This window comes from Lissotriton helveticus, chromosome 11 (genome assembly GCF_964261635.1).
Source record: "Lissotriton helveticus chromosome 11, aLisHel1.1, whole genome shotgun sequence".
NCBI lineage: Eukaryota > Metazoa > Chordata > Amphibia > Caudata > Salamandridae > Lissotriton > Lissotriton helveticus.
The window spans coordinates 277459215-277467543 of record NC_136072.1 but is presented as its reverse complement, the minus strand read 5'-3'; the positions used below and the strand labels follow the sequence as shown (position 1 = coordinate 277467543).

Sequence of the window (8329 nt, the reverse complement as noted above, 5' to 3'; positions counted from 1 at the left end):
TGAAGGCTGCTGTCTACAGCCACCACTAGGATAGCTTTCTAAAGGTTATCTTTGATCTCCTACAAAATAAGGGTTGTGTGGACTGGTGCAAGGTGCCCACTTTAATTAGTGGACAACATATACCAGACCAACTTCTCGCATTTACATTTTATTCAGTGAAAAAGTAATGTGTCACACTCAAGTTTCACTCTCGTTTTAACGTTACACTTAATTTAGGTCCCTGAACAAAGAAAAATATTGATATACAACTGCATACATACAAATATTTTAAATTTCACAAGTGCATTAATTTTTTTTAAAAAGGCTAATGCATAGTCTTTTAGATTGCATTAAGTGAGTACATTAGGATGTTTGACACTGTGCCCCTCCTCTAGGTCCGTTGTGCCCATTTTCCTCATCATACACAATATTGCTTCTGCCATAGTGCCTTTCGTTAGGATTGTATTCTTTTAGATCCACCTCTTCAGCATCATCTGTGATCATCATCTCCTGTCTTGGGAGAAGAAGGGACTCCAATAGCTGTAGTTTTCCTAAAGGAAGCCAGAGGTTCTCGGGGAAGTGAACCATTAACTGTATGATCAAAGTTCTCCTCTGGAAAGGATCCCTGTACATGGGCATGCCTTCATTAAACACACTTTTCAAACTGACATGCTTTATTACTCCCCTTTGCCTTGAAGTGATCGCAAGCATGCGATTATCCATTGTCTGTATTGTACTTTTATATCTTCACAGAGCTTCAATTAGTTAAATATCCATTTTCATTTTGAAGTTATCTTCCTTTCCCTTAAAACAATGGTGATCTTGCTGATCCAAAACAATTATGACGTCCCAAGCTTCCAGACCAGGCTCTTGATCTCCTTCACCATGGAAGGTAATGCGCTGGCCATCCTTCATACCTTTATCTATGTGGACTTCAAGGATCTTCTTTTCCCTGTAAACCTTCCTCCCATTACAGGTTTTGCTCCGGTCCTTTGTGTTAATGCATTCCCTTTGACTCTAACCCTCTGAACACACGTTCTAAATTTGCTGTACCATGCTTGATCTGAGTTGCTGGATGTGAACCTCAATTCCTCGACCTTTACAAACACTGCATTTCTCCACAGCTCCTTTCTTCCCTCCTCACCCTTCACATTTGTCACCAATTACATTCTTTTGAAGAGCCAGTTTCCTTGTAGCTCCATTATACAGCTCTTCCAATGACAAGGACAGCTGATGAACAACATTCTTGCCTCTTTTCTTTCTATCCATCCGACTTCCCACACCAAAGAACATATCACAGCTATCCATCGGCGAGGAGAAGCCACCTCCACCAATGCCTAGTTCATTAATAGCCTGCTCCCCTCCCTTGTCATAGAGGTCTCGGTTCTTTAGGTCGGGAAGGACTTCATAGGCTTAGGATATAAGATTGACATTTTCTCCCTCATTAGGTTTTTTGTCAGGATGGTACTTCAGTGCAGTGGTGGCTGGTAACATTTGAAAGTGGTGTGGTGTAAAAGTTCTGGGTGAGTGGCTGGGGGCGAGCGAGTGTAGGAAGCACGCCTGACTGCCATAAGGAAGGTTTGGAGGGTTCTCTGCCAGAGAAAATTTAGAAAAACGTGTAGGCAAATGGTGGATTTATAAGCAAATCTGAGATAATAAAGCAATTTTGAATGACATCAATAAAGAGATTTCGTATAATAATGAAATGTGGTGTGATGACTATTGGGGCTGCATTTCCATTACATGATAGTGCCGTGAAGAACACTTCTGACTAATACTCTGAGCACATGATAACTCTGTGAAGGACACACCAGCACTTGTCCTTGGAAAGGAGTGAAATGTCTCCTAAGCAGTAGTCCAAGGGGTAATGCCTGCAACACACATTGATTTATGAGTATATGAGCGCCATAAAGAAGAAGAGTATGGAAACAGGAGCACTTAAGCAAACGCTCCCTGAGAACAAGTTTTCATCTCACCAAAAGGCGCAGAAGTGGTACTCAAAATGTGCTCTGAGGAATACTCCTCCCTTCTTTCAAAGCCTTCTGCCCCCTTTACCTGCTACAATCAATCAATCAGAACACTTGTAAAGCGCACTACTCACTCGTGGGGGTCTCAAGGCGCTTCTACTGCTCGAATAGCCAGGTCTTGAGTAGTCTTCTGAAGGTAAGCAGGTCCTGGGTCTGCCTAAGGAGGATGGGGAGGGTGGTCCGAGTCCTGGTGGCGAGGTGGGGAAACGATCTGCCGCCGGAAGTCGTTCTTCGGATGCGGGGCACGAGGGCGAGTTAGGTGAAGCGGAGCTGGCGGTTGGGGGTGTAGAAGGTGAGTCGTCTGTTGAGGTATGCTGGTCCGGTGTTGTGGAGTGCCTTGTGTGCGTGTGTTAGGAGCTTGAAGATGATCCTCTTTCCGACGGGGAGCAGTGCAGGTCTCTCAGGTGGGGTGTGATGTGGCTGCGGCGGGGAATGTCAATCTGTCAAAGCTTATAATCACCTTTGGAATACAGCTATCAGTGACACAGAGAAAGACAAATAACAAGCAGGTCAACAGTGGCATAAAATGAAACTTTTAAACACTCTGAAATGCAAGATACTTTGAGTAAAAAACCCATAACTTAATAGGCATAAAATGTGCTGGATTTTAGTTTCTTTCAAAAATAACAATAATGCACTAAATGTAAAAGGTGGTTTGGACAGTTCGGCTGCGCAGATAAAAAGCTTGCTTTTCTGTTTAAAAGAAGCTTGCCACTGGCAACAGACTTCCACGGGCACCGAGAGCTATTTACAGGGCAGGAAATTACTTCAACAGTAAAATCCACTCTACATATTCAGGTGATTCCACCGCTTCATATTCCAGCTGGGTTTGTACTTAAAATGAAAGTCTCTGCCAATCATGATAAATAACGTTACAAAAGCCAGCCTGTGATTCCAAGCTGGGACACATGCATGAACACTCCGGGTTTGTAGGAGGGTGGATACCTGACTATGGTTACCCCAGATTTTTTGCCTTGTGTTTCGCTGGTTTTCGACTTAGTTGGCCTGGGACCCTGCTAATCAGGGCCCCAGGCTATCTGCTCTCTCTTTAAAATGGACTCCATGTACCCTAGGTGCATAACTAATTGGATATTGGGTCACTTTATCAGCTCCTGTACAGTGTACTATAAGTACCCAGGGCATAGGTGCATCCAAGGCCTACCAGGGGCTGCAGCATATCTTTTGCTACCCCTGGCTGGCAATCTAAACTGACACAACTGGCTGATCACTCAGCTGGGGCAAGGTGGTGTAATCACCCCTTGTTTAGATATAGTATACCTATATCTAGGCACATATATACCTATAAGTCACTCCTATGGCAGGCCTTAACAATCCTGGAGGCAGAGTGCTTGGTTTTATGCGAGATGGTGCTCTAGCATGAGCTGAGCCTGTCTGCAGCTTTCGGAACCATTTCCTTATAGCTGTTCCAGGGTATTGCCATACCATATACTCTTAAGTGCATTATAATCCTCGCGGTTATTGCTAACTTTGGTTTGGCTTTATCAAAACATGTTGTGTAAGGTGTCATACACTTTGGAATACTACCCCCTCGCCAGTTCAGGCGATGGGGGTAGCATTCCACCCTTCTAGAGGGCTAACACATGTGGGTAACAGTAAATTCGGTTAAAACTAACCAGAGCCTCAGCATCACAAAATGGATGCTGCTGCCACAGACACAAGTCTGGCCTCCTGCTGCTGACTGAAACTTGGCAGGGGAGGCCTGGACAAAGGGTTTCCTGTCACAGGGAGGTGTTACACCACCCCAGACAGGAGATAGTGGATTGGGGCAGGGAGGGCTGAAAGAAACTAGACACTGCCTGGGGCACACAAGGTGTCCCATGCAAAATCCAGTCAAACCGGTTCTGGGGCACTCCAGCCCCAGCTCTGGCATGAAACTGGACAAAGGGAAAGGGGTGTAACCACCCCCTTACTGGGTCCCACCCATAGGAGGGACCTAGCAGGTAATCCAGTCCCTTGATTTGGAATAAAGGTAGGAGCTGTGCCCAGGAGCATTAGATTATTCCGACTGAAACTTTGATAAATAACTCTGGACTCTTCGACATCCCACTCGAAGAGGAAGACTGAAGAATCTCCCTTGTGGTCAAAGAGTGACCGCCCTGTGCAAACAGGCACCATCCAGCGCCCAACGGTTTTCTTTGTTGCAGTTCCTGCTGGAACTCGAGCAACAGAGATCAGCAAGACCCAGCTTCCCTGACTTCCAACAGCTTGATCCAAAGTCCCAGCGAATCTGAGACCTGTGGAGGCGACTTGAAGCGTGGGGCCGTCCATCTTGAAAACACTGCAAAGTGCTGACCGTGCAGCTCCCGAGGCACCCTTGAAGCTGTTCATTAGGGTTTGAGAAGCCCTAGCCCTGAGCAGATTGTGCACCGAAGATCACCCCTCCACACTCACCGAGTGCTGTGTGGAGCCCTTTTGCATTTTCCTGCTTGGCGCGTTGGTCCGGTCACTTGCCCGTTGCCTAGTGGCCCCAGTACCAACGAACCTACAAATTTACACTGCAGGTCTGGTTGCTCCAGATTGGCCCTCGCTTCCCTGAAAAGGAGCAACCTCTTTGACCTTGCTGTTCCGAGTAAGAAGCGATCTTCAAATCCTGCGTGGGTTGCATTTGCCAAGGCCTGTTAACTCCGAACCGGAAGCCAACGCCACTGACAGCGAGAGCCTTTGTGGGACAGCTCATGATCCACTCCTGGACATCCTCGATGCCCCAGAGTCCATGTGGCAGCGGAGACAAGCTTCTTGACAACCACCTGATTGCGCCCAACATTGCCTGGTTCCTTCCTGGTTCCATCCTGGTCACTGCTGAGTGACCCAGACTCTGTCCCCTCTGCTTTCAGGTACTCAACATCTTCGATCCACCCTTGGATCCAACCGGACTCTTCTCTCCTGGCCGCCTGCAGCATCTTCATCTCCAGGCTCCATAGATCTCCACAACGAAACACGACACACGTTGGCACCTATGCACCCACTTCCTGTGGGTGAGGTAACGATTGAACACCGGTGCACTTGTAGTGGTTTACACCTCTAGTGTCCTAGTTTAAAGTGGGGTAATTCTATTCCAGTCGGAAGACTTCCAAAACAGTAACTTTCTAACTTTTACGCGCCATTGGCTTTGCAATGGTGCATGCGTGTGCTTTAGGCACTGCACCCGTGTCCCGCGGGCCTCTCCCAACTTCATCACTGCTAGTCCTGAGTAGTCCCAGCGATTCACAAGGCCCTAGGCCCTACCATTGTTCGAGAGATGGTACTTATACGACTATTTTAGTATATGGTTAGAGTGGCCACCGGGCTCATCCAAAATTGTGCAACTTTTGAATGTTTAACTGTGCTTTTGTTTAAACACTTGTGCCTCTGCACTCATAAAGAGTACAGAGGATTATTCTAGTAATAAATACATATATTTGTATAATATATAAGTTGTGTGGTGTCCTTTCATTTGATATTACAGGATTGCATATGGTAAAACAGCTGGATTCACATGCCCTCTTGAGTTAAGCATAAGACTGCTTAGTCCATGCTACCCTTAGGATAGCTAGTCTATAAGGTTGACTTTACAACCACCACCATAAGGGATATTTTGGACTGATACAAGGTGCCCACGGAACTGTGGACATCATACATCAGGCCAACTTCTCACAGGGTTAATGGTTAAATATCTTACATTTTAGCCGCAATGAAAGAAGGTAGGCATTTAAGTCGACGATTTGGCTCACTAATCGGGCCTCAGACCGAAAACCTCTCTGCATATCAACACGTCCCTTTCCCGTAGGCCCTAGAACCAAACCTAACTCTGCCCGCGCACCTCGCACTTGTGCCCCGCCAAAAAGAGATCCCTTAAGTAGCACATCTAATGAGACATCACACCCAGAGGGAGGTGCGCGCTGCACCAAACTTTATTTTGTTGTACATTAATGCCAAATAATTAATGAAACATTTTTGACTCACCAGTGGACGCAGCTCAGTGGATTGAGCCGTGGCTGCTGAGGTGCATGTGCTGCGCCACACCCAATGCCTCAGGATTGAGCCGGAGAGCGAGAGAGGCCTGGCAAACATGCGTGCCTCTCAGCCAATACGGACGCTGCTCTAGCAGCACCAGGATTGGCTTGAGCAGGCATAATCCCCGCTCATTAGGAGATGGGGGGCTGCGGCATGAAACAACCCTCGCTCTCCTAATGTGCAGGTTAGTGCGCATGTTCGGGTTGGTTGGAAAAATTACCAGCCCACCTATAGGGGAAGTTTAGAGGTTTAATTTCGGGTTCGGGGGAGCCAGGCTCTCCTGGAAGAAGCTGAGGCAGAGAGTGGGGCAAGGAGGTGTGGCGCTCTCAGATCTACACCTTTATTGCATGGCCTTTCAATTCAAGAACTGTAGGATGCTTCTGGGGACTCCAGATAGATCATCTTGGGGGAGGATGTTGGCAGAAATGACCACAAATGGGGAGCTATGGGGTTCCTTTATAAGTTTGGAGCCCTGAAATTCTTCAAAAGTGAGATAAGAGCTGCACTCACTTTGTGGGTAAAAGTTAAGAAAGCTCTGGGGATAAGGTATTACTCTGTGCTTTCACCAATTGGGACTCTCCTGGTCCACTGGAATGTATGTTGGACAGTCTAAGTCTCCCCTAAGCAGGGCAGGGAAAGCCACCTGGGGAAAGATACTTACAGAACAGGGTCTAATACTTTGGGAAATACTCGATGTTAAGATAGTAGGGTTCCCTTTCAAGATTTTAAGTAAATGCAGCTTTCTGCTTGGTTCAAAAGAGATATTCAAGGAAGGAAAAACATCTGAGTGGAAGAATCCCCTATACAAGACATGAAATCTAAAGGCAGAGAAGTTGCTGTTTGGTCCTGGAAATTATTAGATTCTGAGAACAGGAGATTGCCGATACCACAGAAGATATGGGAGGAGATTACACCAGGGCAAAAACTGGATTATCTGTTGCACACATCCTTAAAATGTATATACTCTACGGTTAAACTACCCAACGTAAAAAGAAAACATGATTTCACCCTGAATAGATTGTATTGGACACCCCAGAAGATTCCCAGAGTTCTAAAGGTCCCGACCCCTGAATGTAGAAGATGTGGAATTTTTTAAGCAAATGACGAACACGTTTTTGTGGCTTGTCCAAGGCTTGAACAGTATTGGAAAACCATGAGTAGTGTTATATCAGAAATAATAGAAACAACTATTAAGATGACGCCTGTGCTGTTTATGTAAGGGGTGGATATTACAACAAGGTGTCTTCTCAGTAAGCTTCAGGGGTGTTTGCTGTTGGACCTAACATTGCTGGCCAGAAGTTAGATATTCATACACTGGTTGGAACCAAGCCCTCCCATGGCAATGAGTTGCCTAAAAGCTGTCAGCTGGACTTGTAGGTTGGATATTAGAAGTAACTCCAGCAAGAGCCAGTACAATATGGGGCGAGTAAATAGGATGGAGCGACATCCCGGATTCAGGGGGATGAAAGTCCCATGATTTCACCCAAGCACTGGGTATTGGTCCTCAGCCAATAAAAGTGCATTGGGACCATTGTGAATGCAGTAGGCTGATGGTCATCCACCCCCCGCCCGCCAATATATAATAGACTGAATATGCAGTAGCTATGGTGTTATGAGGACAAAAATATGCCTTCTTTATTTCAACTACGCTGGTTTGGGGCTTGACCACCAGCATGTCGTGGTACCCAGTTTCTTTTACCATCCTGAGTCTTTTTCGGACTTCATGGAATTGACAGTGACCTTCTGCCGCCCCTTTCAGAATATTCTTATGAAGTTCTCCCTTGGCACACTGAGCCGATGTCTCGCCGGTTAAAGCAAGGAATGCTTCGGGTAGACTACCGTTTGCCTCCTCTCCTTGAGTCGGCTGCTGCGCTCGCTCTGTCTGACAGATCATCTCATGCATTACCTCCTCATTAGTCTTCCTCGCCACATGATTAACATAGTGAACTCATGTGGCGAGGAAGACTATACTCGGAGTAATGAAGATTACCGGTAAGTAACCGGGGCATTACCTCCTCGTTAGTCTTCCTCGCCACATGAGTTCACTATGTTAGTCATGTGGCGAGGAAGACTATACTCGGAGTAATGAAGATTACCGGTAAGTAACCGGGGCATTCTTATTTACAACACCTTGATGTTAGGAGATATGACACAAAGAGGGCCAGAGGTTCTTAGGCCATGATGCACAGAAGAGTTCCTCTGCATAGGAGTCCAGCTGCGTCCTGCAGTAGGCTGTGCCAGTTTTCTATGCATCAAATTTGGGGACTCTCCTCCCACCCCACCACATTAACACTTTGTCTTTTGAAAGC

General features: G+C 46.4%; 1 pseudogene; it reads right to left on the bottom strand.

Annotated features, from left to right (window-relative positions):
- Positions 1–342: 342 nt before the first annotated feature.
- LOC144791824 (dnaJ homolog subfamily A member 4-like) lies at positions 343–7722 on the bottom strand (annotated as a pseudogene).
- Between the last annotated feature and the right edge of the window lie 607 nt (positions 7723–8329).